Source organism: Triticum urartu, chromosome 6A, assembly GCF_056163025.1.
Source record: "Triticum urartu cultivar PI428250 chromosome 6A, HENAU_Tu73, whole genome shotgun sequence".
In the NCBI taxonomy this organism is placed as follows: domain Eukaryota; kingdom Viridiplantae; phylum Streptophyta; class Magnoliopsida; order Poales; family Poaceae; genus Triticum; species Triticum urartu.
The window spans coordinates 247,544,832-247,565,091 of record NC_141878.1 but is presented as its reverse complement, the minus strand read 5'-3'; positions in this window follow the sequence as shown (position 1 = coordinate 247,565,091).

Genomic DNA, 20,260 nt, shown 5'->3' with positions numbered 1-20,260 from the left:
GTAAACAAACAAATAGGATAAAAGGTCATGCAAGTATTTAAAACTACTGAGGAAAACACAAAAAGAGAAAGAGATCAGGGATTTTTCACCTCTGGTGCCGGGTTAAGTTTGCAAAAGGGGTTTAACCCAACCTTACTGCAGTCCTCATATTTACCGTTCACAAGGATGGTTGACATTGCAACAATGTATTCTTTAGTTAGTTGTACAGAATTGTGATGCAGAGAGTCATTTTGGCCTCCACCATACTCATACATCAATTTGGATCAGCGGCTTAGAGGGATGACCCGCCATGACATCCAGCAACGGATCAAGTCAATTCTGGTTAAGCCATTCCCCAATAAGGTATTAATCCTTTTAATAGATGGAACAAGCTTCTTGCGTTCAGCAGCAGTAAGTTTATCAGGGAGCACAAACTTGGAATCAGACGCTCCGCGCGATAACCCGGCAGTGGTTCTTCATTGGCTGGAGACGTATCTTGGCAATAGAACCAGGTCTGGTTCCAATCTTTGGGATGACTCGGTAAGACTATTAAGGGAAAGACGGTGCCCTGTCAGCGTTGAATTGAGATTCCACCGAGTTCCAAGCTAGGGCCATTGGTACACTCATTTTGGCGGTTGAGATAAAAGTACTCTCTGAAGAGTTCCATAGTCGGCTCTTCTTGAAGATACACCTCACAGAGAACTTGAAAATTGTAGATGTTGGATATGGAATTGGGTCCAAGGTCTTGAGGGTGAAGTTTGAAAAAATTAAGAACGTCTCTAAAGAACTTTGAGCCGGGTGGAGAAAAACCCCGATTCATGTGGTCAGTGAAGACAATAACTTCACCGTCTGTGGGATTAGGCCATTCCTCGTCCGGGTCAGGAGCATGATAAGACATAACATTTTTCTCCGGCAAAAATCCAATGGTGACAAACTCTTTCAAGTTATCCTCAGTTACTATGGAGGGGACCCAGTTGCAGACTGTCGGTGCTTTTGACGGCATGGTGAAAAAGGGGAAGCTAAAAAGAAAGTAATTTGCCGGTTCAATTTATTTGATGAAGTTACAGGTTCATGGTCATGATACATATGAATCGTGGCGGTTTAAATAAGGGCTAATGACATATAAAGGAAAGCCGGAGTCATAAGCCACCATGACTAAAGATATTCAAAGGATGCTAGAAACAGAAAATGGCTAAGTGTTGGCACAAACAAGTTTACCAAGCTATCGTTATTATTTTGGATCAAATGGCCGTTCCGAAAAGAAAATATTCTATACCTAAAAATCTAGTACAGATGAGTTCGTGAGTTATAATGAGGCATCTGTATAGAAAAAAGGGATCTACTGGTATCAAAAATAGACACAAAACAACTACCACACAAGTTATGTGTTCCTTTTTGGATCAGAAGAGGCTACGGAGGAAGAACTACAAGAAGATCCGTGATGAACAGCGAAGAACACCGATGAACTCGCAACCCTACTACAGATCTAGGTGCGTGAAAAAGAGGGAACTTACGAAGTGCAGATCTAATGCGAAGAGTCGCCGCGGTTCTCTGGACGAGCTCAGGGTGATGCAGCGGCCGACATTGAGGGAAACGATGAGTGCTACGGCAGCGGCGAAGCTTGAGAGGAAGAGAGGTTGTGAGAGGATGGAAGGAAGAAGAAGAAAGAAGAAGCACTGGCCAAGCCTATTAATAAGGGGATAAGTGAACAGGCAGGCGCAAAAACCGAGGAAGACCGAAATAATGATTATCCAGCTAAACGGATGCCCCGATTTTTGGAAGACATTAAAAGATAAAAGATCCGTTGAAGATGACGTCATAACAGGCTTTCATGTTTTCACAAGATGACGTCATGGCGGTTTACAGAGTTTTTTCAAACAGATGAAGATGGATTTCGTTTAAGTGTTGAAGATTGACAAAGAACAAAGTTCAAGTCAACCTGGGGCCTAATGTTGGGGATATTGCTACCAAGTATGACCCGCCCAGGAGGGGCCGGGTCAACCCTAATGGCGGGTTACAAAAGAAGCCCAGTAATATTCAAGGTGATAGTTTATGAAGACTTGTAGAAGGCCTAATCCCAAAGGCGTCTTAAGGCCCAATACTGTAAACCGCCGAATGTAAACAGAGACTTTTAAAGAAAGGCATATAAAAGAAGTCACCGAGCTGGACATGTTTTATGAGCCGGCCGGGACTCTGTAGCCCGCCAAGCGTCAACTCGTGTATATAAGGGGACGACCCCGTGGCGGTTTAGGACAAGAAACAAGAGATCAATAGCCAAGCTAGCGGATTTGCTCCTTGGTCATCGAACCCTAGCAATACAACATCAACTGGACTAGGCTTTACCTTCACCGTAAGGGGCCGAGCCAATATAAACCTCTCGTCTCCATTGTCCCGATTAACCCCTTTAAGCTTCCTAGTTGCGATGGCCCTACGACTAAGTCATTTCGCTAGAACATCTACCGTGACAATTCCACGACACATGATACGCAATGCATATGCGTGCTCCGGAAGGGAAAGAATGATTACGGAATCAACTTGGCAAACCAAGTATGCCGCTGGAAAGATGATATGATTTCGGTTGAAATCGATGCAAATGGCAAGCAAAACAAGAATGACACAATTCTGCAATTAACAGCGCGATGCCATCTAGAATGCAACAAGAAACTAAGCTACTGCACACCAACATAGCAACAAAGCATGTGGTAGTGATGTACAAGAGATGCTTGACAAAATATGCATACTGAGTTATGGCTAAATCACACTAGAACACGTTCACACAAGCATGGCAAAAGTGCAAAAGATATCAACTTCACAGACTTGGTGAAAATACTAACATGTCAAAAACATCACGAAGCAATATTTAGAGCAAGCAAACAACATGCTACAGGAACATATCATGGCAAATAAAGACATGGCATGATTCTACTAAGAGCATAGATCAAAAGTCCCTTACTGAACATAATCCAAAAAGCCACGGAAGATATGATGGCACCCATGTAAACATAGCAAGTTTTATTAATAGTTTCAGACTTAGAAGAAAAACAGAGCATCGCATAAACAGATTTACAATAGCAACTTTGAGAGGTCATGCCACTCACCACAAAGCATTACATGACATAATAAGCATACCAATAGCAATATGGCATGTTCGTGAAGCTAACCATGGCAAGATAAAGTTCATAGGATGCATGGATCACTAGCAACAACCATGGCAATTGTGATTAACATGTTAACATTCTGCCAGGAGCATTTTATAGCAAAAGTAGAGTAAGCACTCCATAATTGCAAACAGGGGCACGAATAGATAGCGCATAACCACATGTTCCAAACATCCTTACTGGAGTATCTCAAAATAAGCATGGATCTCACTGTAGCATAAAGTTTACATGGCATCAAAATAACAGCCGGAAAAAGACTGCAAAATCCTAAGTCCCTGAAAACAGCAACATCACGAAGCCTAGTTTGCATGCTTCTTCTAGTCACCACATAGATCACAAAAATACAAGACAAGCACCTCTGTAAAGATGGCATGATGTAGTTCAAAAAACATCTAGAACTCATGCTCATATGATGCACACATCAAATGCAACAAAAATGACAAATAAGCATGATATGATAAGTACCAACAGCTAACATTTTATAGCACCTTTGCATCAATGAAAATGGCATCATAACAGACAGTAACATGCATGGCATTGCTTCTAAAGTGAAGAGCTCAACGAGTAGAACAATTCGACATCTGATATGCGTCATTTGGTGCTACGGTCACCAAGATATGACAGGTCAAAGGAGGCATAAAAGTATTACAGAAAAAGGACTTAGACGAAATCCGACCTCGAGGGAGAAAAAGTCAACATGCGGAAACCGAGGCGGGGCCGGATAACTCACCGGATCCGTGGTGGTTGGTGGCGGAGGCGGGCGCGGGCGCCGGATCCGAGCGTGGGGACACCGGATCTGGCCAGCGGCGAGGTGGCGCTGCGGCGGGGCTAAGCTGGGCGAAGCCGGTGGAGGAGCTTGGCGCGGTAGCGGGGCGGTGCTGGTGGTGGAGCTGGGCGACGCCGGTGGAGGATCTTGGCGCGGCGGCGCTGGCCGGAGAGGCGAGGTGGCGCGGCGGCAGGGAGAGGACGGGCGGCGGCAGAGCCGCGCGGAAGGCACGGGGGTGGGGCGGCGCGATGGGCCGGGCGGGCCCTCCTCGGGCCCGCCGGGCCGCGACGGCGGGTCGGCGGCGCTTGCCACGTGGCGGTGGCGGATTTGCTGTGGGAGGCGGCGCGGACACGTTCGGCCGTCTCGGACGCGTCCGGTGGCGGCGGGCAAGGCTAGGGTAGGGTTTGGACCCAAAATTTCGGAGGGAGACACATATGTATAGGTAGAGGGAGTTTGGTGTGTCCAAATGAGGTGTAGTTTTTGCCCACACGATCGTGATCCGACGACGGAGGACATGGAGATGGTTTAGATGGGTTATAGGGCCGTTTTGGAGGGGTGTTCGGCAGCAACACACAAAAGGAATTTGCGGTTACCCGGTTAACCTTTGGAGTATCAAACGGCCTCCAAATGGAATGAAATTTGATAGGCTGTCTACCGGTGGTGTACCAAGGCCACTTGGCAAATCTCGGCCCATTCCATGAACGTTTAACTCCCTCTCACGAAAAGAGACACGAGGGGTGCGCCGGTGCATGTGGGAGTGTCGGATTGCGAAACGTACAACGGGGAAAATGCTCGAATGCATGAGACGAACACGAATGCAAATGCGATGCACATGATGACATGATATGAAAAGCATGACATGAACAAAAGCAAAACGAAGACAAAAACCCAACCACGAAGGGAATCTCATAACTTAAAGCCGAAAATGGCAAGTGTCGGAGTTACAAATATGGCAAGTTACATTCGGGGTGTTACAATAACACAAGACCGTGTTCACTTCCCGGACTCCGCCGAAAAGAGACCATCACGGCTACACACGCGATTGATGCATTAAGAAATTCCCATCTGCCACATAACTGCAGGCACGGCTGTCGAAGGTTTATACCCTGCAGGGTTGTCCCAACTTATCCCATCACAAGCTCTCACGGTCAACGAAGGATATTCCTTCTCCCGGAAAGACCCGATCAGTCTCGGAATCCCGGTTACAAGACATTTCGACAATGGTAAAACAAGACCAGCAAAGCCGCCCGATGTGCCGACAATCCCGATAGGAGTCGCACATATCTCGTTCTGAAGGCACACCGGATGAACATGACGTACGACAACTGCAGATACCCCAAGTTACCTAGGGGCGGCACCGCAAGTGGCTCTGTTTTGGACCAACACTCATAGGAGCACTAGCCCGGGGGTTTAAAATAAAGATGACCCTTGAGTCCGCGGAACCCAAGGGAAAAAGGCTTAGGTGGCAAATGTTAAAAACCAAGGATGGGCCTTTCTGGAGGAGTTTTATTCAAAGCGAACTGTCAAGGGGTTCCCATAACACCCAACCGCGTACGGAACGCAAAATCAAGGAACATAACACCGGTATGACGGAAACTAAGGCGGCAAGAGTGGAACAAAACACTAGGTATAAGACCGAGCCTTCCACCCTTTACCAAGTATATAGATGCATTAGTTAAATAAGAGATAAAATGATATCCCAACAATATCCATGTTCCAACATGGAACAAACTTCATCTTCACCTACAACTAACAACGCTATAAGAGGGGCTGAGCAAAAGCGGTAACATAGCCAAACAACGGTTTGCTAGGAAGGTGGGTTAGAGGATTGGCATGGCAATATGGGAGGCATTATATAGCGAGTGGTTGGTAGCACGACATAACGATAGAGCGAACAACTAGCAAGCAAAGATAGAAGTGATTTCGAGGGTATGGTCATTTTGCCTGCAAAGTTCACAGAGTTGTCGAAAGCTTGATCCTCATTAGCGTACTCAATAGGTTCCTCGTTCACGTACTCGTCTCCCGGCTCTCCCAAGGCAAGAACACAAGCAATGGAACAACAATAAATCATGGTGCAATGCACAAGCAACATGATGCAATACATGGAATGATATGCAATGCATATGCATGCTCCAGAAGGGAAAGAATGATTAAGGCATCAACTTGGCAAACCAAGTATGCCACTGGAAAGATGAGATGATTTTGGTTGGAATCGATGCAAATGGCAAGCAAAACAAGAATGACACAATTCTGCGATTAACAGCACGATGCCATCTAGAATGCAACAAGAAACTAAGCTACTGCACTCCAACATAGCAACAAAGCATATGGCAGTGATGTACAAGAGATGCTTGACAAAACATGTACACTGAGCTATGGCTAGATCACACTAGAACAGGTTCACACAAGCATGGGAAAAGTGCAAAAGATATCAGCTTCATAGACTTGGTGAAAATACTAACATGTCAAAAACAACATCAGGAAGCAATGTTTAGAGTAAGAAAACAACATGCTACAGGAACATATCATGGCAAATAAAGACATGGCATGTTGTAATAAAAGAATAGATCAAAAGTCCCTTACTGAACATGAGCCAAAAAGGCACAAAATATATGATGGCACCCATGTAAACATAGCAAGTTTTATTAATTGTTTCAGACTTAGCAGAAAAACAGAGCATGGCATAAACAGATTTACGATAGCAACTTGGTGAGCTCATGCCACTCACCATAAAGCATTGCATGACAAAATAAGCATACCAACACCAAGATGACAAGTTCATGAAGCTAACCATGGCAAGAGCAAGTTCATAGGATGCATGGATCACTAGCAACAACCATGGCAATTGTGATTAACATGTTAACGTTCTGCCAGGAGAATTTTATAGCAAAAGTAGAGAAAGAAAATGACATGCTAGAGCACTCCGTAATTGCAAACAGGGGCATTAAAGGATAGATCATAACCACATGTTCTAAACATCCTTACTGAAGTATCTCAAAATAAGCCTGGATCTCACTGTAGCATAGATTTTACATGGCATCAAAATAACAGCAGTAAAAAGACTTAGCAAAATCACGAAGCCTAGTTTGCGTGCTTGTGCTAGTCACCACATAGATCACAAAAATACAAGACAAGCACCTATGTAAAGATGGCATGATGTAGTTCAAAACACATGTAGGCCTCATGCTCATATGATGCACACATCAAATGCAACAAAAATGACAAATCAACATGATCTGATAAGTACCAACACCTAATATTTTATAGCACCCTCGCGTCAATCAAAATGGCATCATAACAGATAGTAACATGCATGTCAATGTTTCTAAAGTGAAGAGCTCAAAGAGTCGAACAATTCTACATATCATATGTATCATTTGGAGCTACGATCACCAAGATATGACAGGTTAAAGGAGGCATAAAAATATTAGAGAAAAAGGACTTGGACGAAATTCGACCTCGAGGGGGAAAAGTCAATGTGCGGAAACTGAGGTGGGGCCGGAGATCTTGCCAGATCCGTGGCGGTTGGTGGTGGAGGCGGGCGCGGGAGCCGGATCCGGGCGTGGGGACGCCGGATCTGGCCGGCGGCGAGGTGGCGCGGCGGCGGGGCAGAGCTGGGCGGCGCCGGTGGAGGGGCTTGGCGGGGCGGCGCTGGTGGCTGAGCTGGGCGGCGCCGATAGAGGATCTTGGCGCGGTGGCGCTGGCAGGAGAGGCGAGGTGGCACGGCGGCGGGGAGAGGACGGGCGGCGGAGGTGCACGGGAGGCGCAGGGATGGCGTGACGCGATGGGCCGGGCGGGCCCTCCTCGGGCTCGCCGGGCCACGGCGGCAGGTCGGCGGCGCTTGCCACGTGGCGGTGGCGGATTTGCTGCAGGAGGCGGTGCGGACACGTCTGGCTGTCTTGGACGCGTCCGGTGGCGGCGGGGGAAGGCTACGGTAGGGTTTGGACCTCAAATTTCGGAGGGAGACACATATTTATAGGTAGAGGGAGTTTGGAGTGTCCAAATGAGGTGTAGTTTTCGCCCACATGATCGTGATCCGACACGCAGGACATGGAGATGGTTTAGATGGGTTACTGGGCCATTTTGGAGGGGTGTTGGGCTGCAACACACAAGAGGCCTTTGCGGTTACCCGGTAAACCGTTGGAGCATCAAAGGCCTCCAAATGGAATGAAATTTGACAGGCGGTCTACCGGTGGTGTACCAAGGCCACTTCGCAAATCTTGGCCCATTCAGAGAACATTTAATTCCCGCTCACGAAAAGTTACAAGAGGGGTGCCCCGGTGCATGTGGGAGTGTCGGATTGCGTAACGGACAACGGAGAAAATGCTCGGATGCATGAGACGAACACGAATGCAAATGCGATGCACATGATGACATAATATGAAAACCGTGACATGAACAAAAGCAAAACGAAGACAAAAACCCAACCACGAAGGCAATCTCATAACTTAAAGCCGAAAGTGGCAAGAGTCAGAGTTACAAATATGGCAAGTTACATCCGGGGTGTTACAATAACACAAGAACGTGTTCCCTTCCCGGACTCTGCCGAAAAGAGACCATCACGGCTACACACACGGTTGATGCATTTTAATTAAGTCAAGTGTCAAGTTCTCTACAACCGGACATTAACAAATTCCCATCTACCACATAACTGTGGGCACGGCTCTCGAAATATTATACCCTGCAGGGGTGTCCCAACTTAGCCCACCACAAGCTCTCACGGTCAACGAAGGATATTCCTTCTCCCAGAAAGACCCGATCTGTCTCGGAATCCCGGTTACAAGACATTTCGACAATGGTAAAACAAGACCAGCAAAGCTGCCCGATGTGCCGACAATCCCGATAGGAGTCGCACGTATCTCATTCTCAGGGCACATCGGATGAGACAGGCTATGAGTAAAACCAGCCCTCAAGTTTCCCCGAGGTGGCCCCACAGGCAGCTCGGTTCGGACCAACACTTAGAGAAGCACTAGCCGCGGGGGGTTAACAATAAAGATGACCCTTGGGTTGGCCGACCCATGGGAAGGGTAATAGGTTGTTTGGCAAATGTAAAACCAAAGTTGGGCCTTGCTGGAGGAGTTTTATTCAAGGTGAACTGTCAAGGGGTTCCCATAACACCCAACTGTGTAAGGAACGCAAATCAAGGAACATAACACCGGTATGACGGAAACTAGGGCGGCAAGAGTGGAACAAAATACGAGGCAAAAGGCCAAGCCTTCCACCCTTTACCAAGTATATAGATGCATTAATTAAAATAAGAGATATTGTGATATCCCAACATATCCAAGTTCCAACATGGAACAAACTTCAGGTTCACCTGCAACTAACAACGCTATAAGAGGGCTGAGCAAAAGCGGTAACTTAGCCAAGCAATGGTTTGCTAGGAAGCATGGTTAGAGGCTTGACATGGCAATATGGGAGGCATGATATAACAAGAGGTACGTAGGGCGACATAGCGATAGAACGGACAACTAGCAAGCAAAGATAGAAGTGATTTCGAGGGTATGATCATCTTGCCAGAGATCCCGCAAGGAAGAAGAACGAGTCCATGAACAAGACAAACGGACGTAGTCGAACGAATCGTCACAACTCCAGAACGAAACCGAAGCTAACGAGAGAAATAACCCGGAAAGAAGCAAGCAGCATAGTAAACAACCATCACATAAACATGGCATAATGCATAACCAAGTATGACGCATGTCCGGTTTAATGAAACATGGCATGGCAAAGTGCACAAACAATACTACAAATTAATTGGATCTCAATATGCAACGAGTTGCATATTGACGAAACACCACATCACTTATTTAGCTCTCTCCTGTTTATGTACTCAGCAAAATTAAATGTTGGTTAGCATGGCAAGGGATGAAGCAAAATAAAAATACCTATCTAGGCAAGTTTAAATGAGGCCGGAACAACAAGCAACAAGTCCGGAAAAATCCTCGTATGCATACTATGAATTTTGTACTGTTCTACCCTAAATCATATTTTAGAGTTGTTAAACATGCAAGATGAGTGCACCATGTCAAACTAGGCATTTTTCCACCCCATTTACATATAAAGTTTATTTTAAATGGAGCTACGGTTATTAAGTTATGAAATAAATCATTTAGCATGTTATTTGAGCAAATTTAAACAAGCAGCATTTTAAACGTTTATACATAGATGAAAGCGGAAAATTATGAAACTAGATGAAATTCTAACCATTTTACATATATAAATCATTTTAATCCGATGCATGGATGATTAGTTATTAGTTGCATGAACATGAGGGTTTTTCTATAAAACTGCAGTCTCTGGAATAATTAGCAAATTCGCAGGTCAGAAAAAAACTATCGCGCCGAAACTACAGGCTCGCCCAACATGCACAGGAGAGGGCTGGTCGCTGCTCACCATGGGCCATGGCCCAGATCTGAGGAAGAGGCCAAGGCAGGTCGGCTAGCCTAGCGCTGGGCCTTGGCACGGCGGAGGGGAGCCGCTGGAGCGGAGCAGAGGTGGCCCAGGCGTGGGCGTTGGGGCGTCGAGCTCGTCATCTCCTCGAGCATGGGCGAGGTGGCCATGGCAGGGTAGCACCGGCACCGGTCAGCAGGGAGGCCAGGAGGAGGCCGGAGTAGCGGAAACGGGCGGATCCGGCCTGCTGCTTGCCAGATCTGGTGGGGGCGGGGGTCGCTGAAGCTTCCCAGGGCGGCGGCGGCGTACCCTCCAGGACAGAGAGAGAGGGCCATGAGAGAGAGATGGGAGCAGGGCGAAAAGGAAGACAGGGGTGCGACGCTCATCTGCAGCGGGTCGAGGCGAGGCCGAAAGAGGTCGCTGCATGCAACGAGGAGGGACTCCGATGGGGCGAGAGCCGGCGGGAGGCGGCGCGGGACTCCGATGAAGCTCGGGCACCTCTGGAGGAGCGGGCGAGCGGGACGATCCCCTGCCTCGGGCGCTCGCGGGCGCCTACGGGCCGCGACGGTGGGCGGCTCGGGCCCGGGCAGGCTCCAGATGGGCTTGGAGGGCCTGCGGTAGTGGGAAGGTGCGGGGAGCGACGTGGCGGCCTCCGGTTGGCCCGGGGCGCCGGCTGGGTGGCGGCTGACCGCTGGCGCAATGCCAAGTGGCGGCGAAGGAGCGGCTGGGTACGGATTTCGAGGTGGCGGTGCCGGATCCGAGGAAGGAGGGCTAGGGGGTTAGGGTTTAGACTAGGGTTGTCCGATTTGGACGGTGTGGTGGCCTATTTATAGATAGTAGGGGGGAGAGGAGGGGTTTTCGGACTGAACGATCGTCATCAGACGGCTCCGGACAGAGGAGGGGGTTAGTGGGTTGGAGGTGAGTGGTAGTGGGCTGTGTAGAAAGCCTTGGGCTGAGAGAAGAGAAGAGAGAGAGGACCAACGACTGTTTCTGGAGACAGAAAACATTTGACGTTTGACCGGCAATGGTGCCGCTATATGTTTAACGGTTGGGCTATCAAACGGACTCTAAATGCGATGAAACTTGGCAGGCGGTCTACTGACAACATAACAACACCGGACGCCAACTTTCATCCCATTCCGAGAACATTTTTATGCCACCTATAAAATAATATTTCGGGGGTGCCACGGGGGCGTGCAAGTGTGTCTGGGCTCAGAACGGACAACGGATGGAAATGGGGGAACCCAGACAGATGCAAGTTTTGAAAAACATGATGATGCAATGCACACGATGACATGGCAAGATGCAACATGCAAGCGAATGACAAGGCAACAATAGCGAATAACTGGAAGACACCTGGCGCGTCAGACTCGGGGCGTCACGGCGACATCGAAGTCGATGAGCTCGGTGCGGTAGTTATCGCGTTGGCCGAAGGTGACAGGGAGGCGGACCCACCGTATCGGGATGGTGGAGCCGTCGGTCACTCCTGAGAAAGGCTTGGTAGGCTATAGCTGATCGTAGGGCACTTGAAGGCTGTCGAACGTCTCGACGGACAAGACACTAAGCCCCGCGCCGCCGTCGATGAGGATCTTGGTGACTTGGATATTGCTGATGACGGGTGAACAGAGCATCGGGAGGACGTCGGCGGTCGCCGCGCATTTGAGCTGGTCCGCCGAGCTAAAGGTGATGGCGTACTTGGACCATCTAAGCGGGCGTGTGGCCTCGAGCCTGGGAAGGGCCGCATTCACCTAACAAGCAAACTACTTGAAGATACGTCAGGAAGCCGGGGCCTGAGAACCGCCCAAGATGCAGGCGATAGCGCGCGGCTCCTGGAAGCCCCCAGCCCCCTCGTCCTAATGATGGTCGTCATTCCTTCTTGGTGGTGGCGGCAGGACGGTACTCGCGAGGGAGGCCAGGATTGCCCTGAGGACGGTACTCGCGAGGCTGGTCGTGCCAGGCGCCCTCATGAGGATGATCCTGCCAATGGTCCTCCCGAGGCCGGTCGCGCCACTCCTGGCGGGGGGCGCGGTCGTCCCAGCGTCCTCCACTTCGTCCTCCTCCTCGGCCGTAGCCCCGGTCGTTGCGCTCGGGGAATCGACCGAAGCGTCCATCTCGGATGGCCCTGGCCTCTTGACAATCGTTGGTGCTATGGTTGTGTACATTGTGGAAGGTGCAGAATGGATGATTGCTTTTGGATGACTCAGGGTGGTCCCGGCCGCGCTTCGTGTCCGGCTCTGCCGCGAGCACGGCTACTCACTTGCGCTTCACGTCCTTGACCTTGGCTTTCTTCTCTTCTATTTCGGCCCCAGGGAGCTCCAGGAGGGAGACACGCCCTTCCTCAGCTCTTGCACACTTGGTCGCCATGTTGAACATCTCTAGAGCCGTGCACAGCTCCTCGTGGATGGCGAGCTCCTCCTTCATCTTGACGTCGCGGACGCCATCGGAAAGCCCTGAGATGATGGCCTCGTCCATCACCTTGGGGATCTTGAGGCGAACGTTGTTGAAGCACCGGATGTACTTCTGCAGGGTCTCCCCCTGCTGTTGCTTGATGTGGTGCAGGTCACCTGCGGCCAAAGGGCAGTCGTGACTGCCCTGGAAATTGGCAATGAAGCGGTCGCACATCTTACCCCAGGAGGAGATTGATCCCGCAGGCAGGTTTAGGAGCCACGAGCGAGCGACATCCTTGAGAGCCATGGGAAACCAGTTTGCCATGAATTTTTCTTCGCGTTAGCCACTTCGATGCTCAGCTCGTAGAGCTGTAGGAACTCCATGGGATCGGGGGTGCCATCGTAGCATGGAGGCAGATCCGGCTTGAAGTTGCTTGGCCAAACGATGGTGTGTAGCTCGGGAGTGAAGGCTCGACAGCCTGCTGTGGTCACCGGAGCCCGTCGTGGTGGAGGAGCCTGGTCTTGGTACCCACGCACTACCACTGCAGACGGCGCGTGGTCTTGACGTGGTGGTGCGGGGAGTGCAGGAGCGTTTTCCTGCGGTCAGGGAACTTCTTGGCAGCTTCTTTCTTCATGCGCGGTGATAACCCACAAGTATAGGGGATCGCAACAGTTTTCGAGGGTAAAGTATGCAACCCAAATTTATTGATTCGACACAAGGGGAGCCAAAGAATACTCTCAAGTATTAGCAGCTGAGTTGTCAATTCAACCACACCTGGAAACTTAATATCTGCAGCAAAGTGTTTAGTAGCAAAGTAATATGATAGTAGTGGTAAGGTAGCAAAAGGTAACAGTGGTAAAAGTAATGTTTTTGGTATTTTGTAGTGATGATAGCAATAGCAACGGGAAAGTAAATAAGCGAAGAACAATATATGGAAAGCTCGTAGGCAATGGATTGGTGATGGAGAATTATGCCGGATGCGGTTCCTCATGTAACAGTCATAACCTAGGGTGACACAGAACAAGCTCCAGTTCATTTATATAATGTAGGCATGTATTCTGAATATAGTCATACATGCTTATGGAAAAGAACTTGCATGACATCTTTTGTCCTACCCTCCCGTGGCAGTGGGGTCCTTACGGAAACTAAGGGATATTAAGGCCTCCTTTTAATAGAGAACCGGAACAAAGCATTAACACATAGTGAATACATGAACTCCTCAAACTACGGTAATCACCGGTAAGTATCCCGATTATTGTCACTTCGGGGTTAACGGATCATAACACATAATAGGTGACTATAGACTTGCAAGATAGGATCAAGAACACTCATATATTGATGAAAACATAATAGGTTCAGGTCTGAAATCATGGCACTCGGACCCTAGTGACAACCATTAAGCATAGCAAAGTCATAGCAACATCAATCTTAGAACATAGTGGATACTAGGGATCAAACCCTAACAAAACTAACTCGATTACATGATAGATCCCATCCAACCCATCACCATCCAGCAAGTCTACGATGGAATTACTCATGCACAGCGGTGAGCATCATGAAATTGGTGATGGCGACGGATTCCCCTCTCCGGAGCCCCGAACAGACTCCAGATCTGCCCTCCCGACAGGTTTTAGGGCTTGGCGGCGGCTCCGTATCGTAAAACACGATCATTTCTTCTCTCTGATTTTTTCTCATCGAAACTCAATATATGGAGGTGGAGTTGGAGTCGGATAGGCAACAGGGGGCCCACGAGGTAGGGGGCGCGCCCTAGGAGGGCAGGCGCACCCCCCAACCTCATGGCAAGGTGGTGGGCCCCCTGGCCTTCATCTTTTGCAGGTATTTTTCTTATTTTCTGAAAAGTGGCTCCATGAAGTTTCAGGTCATTCCGAGAACGTTTGCTCCTGCACATAAATAACACCATGGTAATTCTGCTAAAAACAGCGTCAGTCCGGGTTAGTTCCATTCAAATCATGCAAGTAAGAGTCCAAAACAAGGGCAAAAGTGTTTGGAAAAGTAGATACGTTGGAGACGTATCACGCGGGCACGCGGCGTGGCGGATCGCGCCACGGGACCGCGCGTCTCGAGGCGAGGACGACTTCTTGGTGCAGAGGAGGTGGGATAGCTCCATGTGCCGCGCGTCTCGGCGCGAGGGCGCCGTCTTGATGGAGGGGCGGCGGAGGTGCCCCTTGAGCTACGTCTCTCGCGGCTGGAGGCGGGCAAGGCAGCGAGAGGGATGGTGTAGGAGAGCCTCCACCGGCGCTGACGAGCTCGACGATGCGGTCCAGCCAGTCCTCGTAGAGGTCGTTGACCAGGCGGTAATGCGGGAGCTCACGCACCATCAGCAATGCAGCCTGCGCATCGGTGGCCGTGCGGCGAGCGTGGGACGATGAGCTGGCCGGAGTCAGCGACAGGGTGGCGGTGCAGCCATCCCGCCGCACGAAGGGGTGCAGTGATGACGCTTGCTGGGCCAGTAGTGGCGTTGGCAACAGGTGATGGAGAACGTCGGGGAGGTCCGCCAACGGGCGCCGTCTGGGCAATGCGAGCGGCGAGGGCGGCTCGGTGCTTGGTGCAAGCTCGGCGAGCGTCTGACATGGACGTGGTGGAGTCACGGAATGTGGATCGACGGAAGGAAAGCTTCAGCGCACCCCTACCTGGCAGGCTAAATGTCCGATTTCAGGTTCTGGCAAAACCCTCAAGGTTTGAATACTGGGGTGCGCACGAAGATCTCTCCCTTCCCTAGCTCACCCACTCCCCACGATCCCAAGGCTCAGCACATCAAACTCGAAGAACAAAGGACACAGGGTTTATACTGGTTCGGGCCACCGATGTGGTGTAATACCCTACTCCAGTGTGGTGTGGTGGATTGCCTCTTGGTCTAAGGATGAACAAGTACAAGGGAATAACAGCCTCCTGAGGAGAGGTGTTCTTGGACTCGATGAGCTTGTGTGGTTGAGGATGGAATGGATCCGATGCAAGATGAGTTGCCTTCTACTATGGTGGCTAGTCCTATTTATAGAGGCCCTGGTCCTCTTTCCAAATGTAGGCGGGAAGGGATCTAACAACGGCCAAATTTGAAGGGAGACAACTAGTACAATTTATCCAGACAAAAGGTGGTCTTCGCCTCCCAAAGGCTCTGGTGGTGACGCCGTCCTGGGCTCCACGGTGACCTCCGTCCTGCCGTCCTGCTGGTCTTGGTCTTCTTGCACCAATATGGAAACCTTTGCCAAATGCCTTGGGACTCCTCGTCCACGCGTGCCCCTTTAGCACCTAAGAGGAAACAATGACACTGCGCGCACTGTCGCCCACCTCGTGCCCGCCTGGCCTTGGTCGTCATGGCTTGCGTCACAGGAACCTCGCGAGGTGCCCCTCGCCTTGTTCTCTCCGCCCCTCGCGAACCAGCCTAGTGAGGCCGCCCCCGAGGAGGTCTTGTGTCGTCCACCTCGCGAGGCTTGGCCCCTTGCGAGGGTCTTGAGTATTTGCTGGTGAAGATGGGCCATACAGGGCCGCTGGTGGTGCTACGCTGTGGGCTGCAGGCAGGCAAGTCTGGGGACCCCCGTTCCCAGAACGCCGATATCGTTGCCCTGTAATGAAACATGGCGTATACTTTTGTGTTTAGTCTCTCTATCTCTAGTGTTTGCGTGGAACTGATATTCTGAGCTGGATCTTAAATGCGTGTTTTATCCTTTTGAGCTTTATATGTTCTTCTTCGCATGATCAATCCCTATGTCCGGTCTAGATGCCTGCTAGTATCATATTGCCGCGATTGTCTTAAGGGTCCGGCCCTTAACAGTCATCTTGGCGTGGATGCGTCCCGGCAGGTTTTGCCTTTGTAGTTCTCGACGCAGCCTCTCGACCCGCGAGCATGGCTCGGGACAGGATGATGGACCGATCAAAGAAACTAGCCAAGTTTCCATCACATGAGGGTTCTCACAATATGAACACTCACTAAAGTTAAGGGATAAACAACTGCTAAAATGTTAAAATTGCATCAGATATTAGCGGTAATGGAAACTTAGCTTTTGTTTTCGGCTTCTTTCTCCTCTACTGGGCCGCGTGCTTGGCGCGCTCGCGATGCCCGGAGGAGCGAAAGCCAATCGGGCAGTTCTTTCGTTCCTGGCAGGGGCTGAGACATATTTGGTGCGGCTGGCGGGCATCGGGGCACAGTGTCGGGCTCCTCTGGTCTCCCTCCCCTTTTATCCCCTTTCCTTTCAAGTCAGTCGGGCGGCTGCCGTTGCACGGATCATGCCAATGCAGGCAGCCTTGGTGAAGCGTGCTTGTGGAGGCATCAACCAATGGATTCATGCCAACGCTCCACTCAGGATTTCCCGAAATAGGGGAAATACTGGATCGAGCGTCGCGCAGTAATCATCGACATTGACGACGCCAGGGCTAAAGCTCAACTGCTGATGAAGGGAAGGGATAGGGAAGAGGAAGCTCGCGCCCGCAGGTCTTGTCCCCTTTCCTCGGACGGTGCCTGAACGGCAGGTACGTCATACGGGCCGCCGAGATGAGCATATTATTACCAGTGGCGATCTTCGTCGTAGTCATGGCTGCGGCGAGGTGCGGAGGCGAGCAATGTGGCGCGGGGATGACCCCACTTAGTTTCCGTGTCTTTGAGGGCACCACAAATGCCAGAAGCTTCGAGCGGATGACCATAGATAGAGTGCGCTGCACACGCCTTCAGATTCGCACAAGCGATCCCCCTACCTGGCGTACCAAAGATGTCGCAGGAAACCACGGCCACCTATGGGGCCAGAGGGCCCCTTGCTGGTTCCGGAGGGGGGATGTCACGTTGCACAAAGAGCAGACGAGCGTGGGCAGCGCTCCAGAGATCACACAGGCAGTTTTACCCAGGTTCGGGCTGCCATGAGGCATAAAACCCTACTCCTACTTTGGTGGATTGATGGTGGAAGAGTGGTGGTGGAGCATAGTACACTTGCCTGTTAAGGGGGCGGCAGTGGCTACACGCGTATGCGTGTGAGTTATCCAACCTTCTAACCCTTTGTACGGTTGCTATGGGCCTCCTTTTATAGATTAAAGGGCTACCACAATGGCAAAGTAGTCATTATGCACTGATAAGGGAACAAATAGTGCTATCATACCTAACTCTGCAAGATGACAGGGCGCATTAAATGCGCCGCTCAACGTCACGTCATTGGTTGCCCGGCAAGCCTTGCCAGACTATTTTGCCAGCTTCACACCTGCTTCCTTGACACGTCCCAGGACGGGTGTCATCTGTAGGCATCTCCTATAGAAAGAGGCCGCCATGTGGCGAATGGCTGCCACTTAGTCACTTTGAGGCTTGGCACCGCACTGATTGACAACGTGGGTCTTGCCAGAGTGGTTGGTGAGGCGGTTTCGCCTTCGCGAGTTCTGGCTGGCCCTGCCGGGACGCCTTGGACGTCTTCTTTCGGGGGTGGCCGCGTCCTTGTCGAGCTCGCCTGCCTGGTAAGGGAGGCTTTTCTCCTCATGGTACCTTGTTTCTCTGGCCTATCCTTGGTCTTCTTGATTTGGATGTTGGTCCTTCGAAGTTCTTGGTTCCTTCTATCCGGGCACGGCCTTGCCTTGTCCATGCACAAGTCAGGGGAAAATATATACCCCTGTGTGTTTTCCCCGACACAATCGTAATAGTAGCAACGGAAAAGTAACGAAGCAAAGATCAATATGAAATGAGCTTGTAGGCAACGGATCAATGATGGATAATTATCTCAGATGCCATTCATCATGCAACAGTTATAACATAGACTGACCTAGAACTAGCTCCAGTTCATCAATATAATGTAGGCATGTATTTCGAATATAGTCACACATGCTTATGGAAAAGAACATGCATGACATCTTTTGTCCTACCCTCCTGTGGCTGCGGGGTCCTATTGGAAACTGAGCGATATTAAGACCTCCTTTTAATAGAGTACCAGAAGAAAGCATTAGCACTTAGTGAATACATGAACTCCTCAAACTACGGTCATCACTGGGAAGTGTCCCGACTATTGTCACTCCGGGGTTGCCGGATCATAACACGTAGTAGGTGATTATAACTTGCAAGATAGGATCAAGAACACAAATATATTCATGAAAACAAAATAGGTTCAGATCTGAAATCATGGCACTCGGGCCCTAGTGACAAGCATTAAGCATAGTATAGTCATAGCAACATCAATCTGAGACCATAGTGGTTACTAGGGATCAAACCATAACAAAACTAACTTGATTACATTGTAAATCTTATCAAACCCATCACCGTCCAGCAAGCCTACGATCGGATTACTCATGCACGGGGGTGAGCATCATGAAATTGGTGATGGAGGATGGTTGATGATGACGATGGCGACGATTTCCCCTCTCCGGAGCCCAAAACGGACTCCAGATCTGCCCTCCCGAGGAAGAATAGGAGATGGCGGCGGCTACGTACCGTAAAACACGATGAATCCTTCTCTCTGATTTTTTTCTCTCCGAACGTGAATATATTGAGTTGGAGTTGAGGTCGGTGTAGGTCTATGGAACCCACAAGGATAGAGGGCGCGCCCCTACCCTTGATGACAGGGTGTGGGTCCCCTTTGATTGATTCTTTCGCCGATATTTTTTATTTATTCTAAAAATTATCTCCGTGAAGTTTCAGGTCATTGTGAGAACTTTTATTTCTACACAAAAATAACACCATGGCAATTCTGCTGAAAACAGCGTCAGTTCGGGTTACTTCCATTCAAATCATGCAAATTAGAGTCGAAAAGAAGGGCAAAAGAATTTGGAAAAGTAGATACGATGGAGACGTATCATCATCGCAATCCTTCTTCTCACGGCCTCTGGCGGGTTTCCCTTGATGATAAGGAGCCTTGTCGGGGCGACCTGCTCTGCCGCCTCGGCCCTTAAAGCCAATGCCATCTTGGTCTTTCTCCTTATCACGCTTCTCGTACTCAGCTCTCTGTTTCTTGACGAGTTGCTCAACCTGATGACACTCTTCAAGATCGTGGCCCTTGGTCCGGTGGATCTTGCGATACGGCCTATCACCCTTTCCAGCCTTCGCGGTAGCCGCGGCTTCCCAGCAATCAGTGCACGTGGCAACTTCCTTGCCGGGAGCCTCGGTCTTGGCATTCTTGCCAGTACTAGGTGTGCTCGATCCTTCAATGGCTATCACTTCTTTATCCTTGCGCTTGTTGTTGCGCTTCCTGTTCTACTTCTTCTGATTGATGGCATCATCGTCGTCCTCTGAGTCAACGTCGACGCCATCTTCTTCATCGGGGAGTCGCCTCCCCTCTTCTACTCAGGCACACTTATCCACCAGAGTGTATAACTCATTCACAGTCTTCGGCAACCACATGTTGGACTGGAATGCAGCTATCACAACTGCCGGGAGGATGTGTGGAATGCCGGGTGGATGTCTGGAATGTTCCTGTGCACCCGACTGAACCTCTGGATGTACCTCTGCAAACTTTCTCCTTCCTTTTGCACAAACTCATGGCACAGGTCAGCCCAGGTCGAGTTGGAGTTCTCTGGCAAGTGCATCAGCCATGACCTCACGTTTGGCTTGAGTGCCAAAGGGAAGTAGTTGGCGAATACCTTCTCGTCTCTTCCCCCGGCA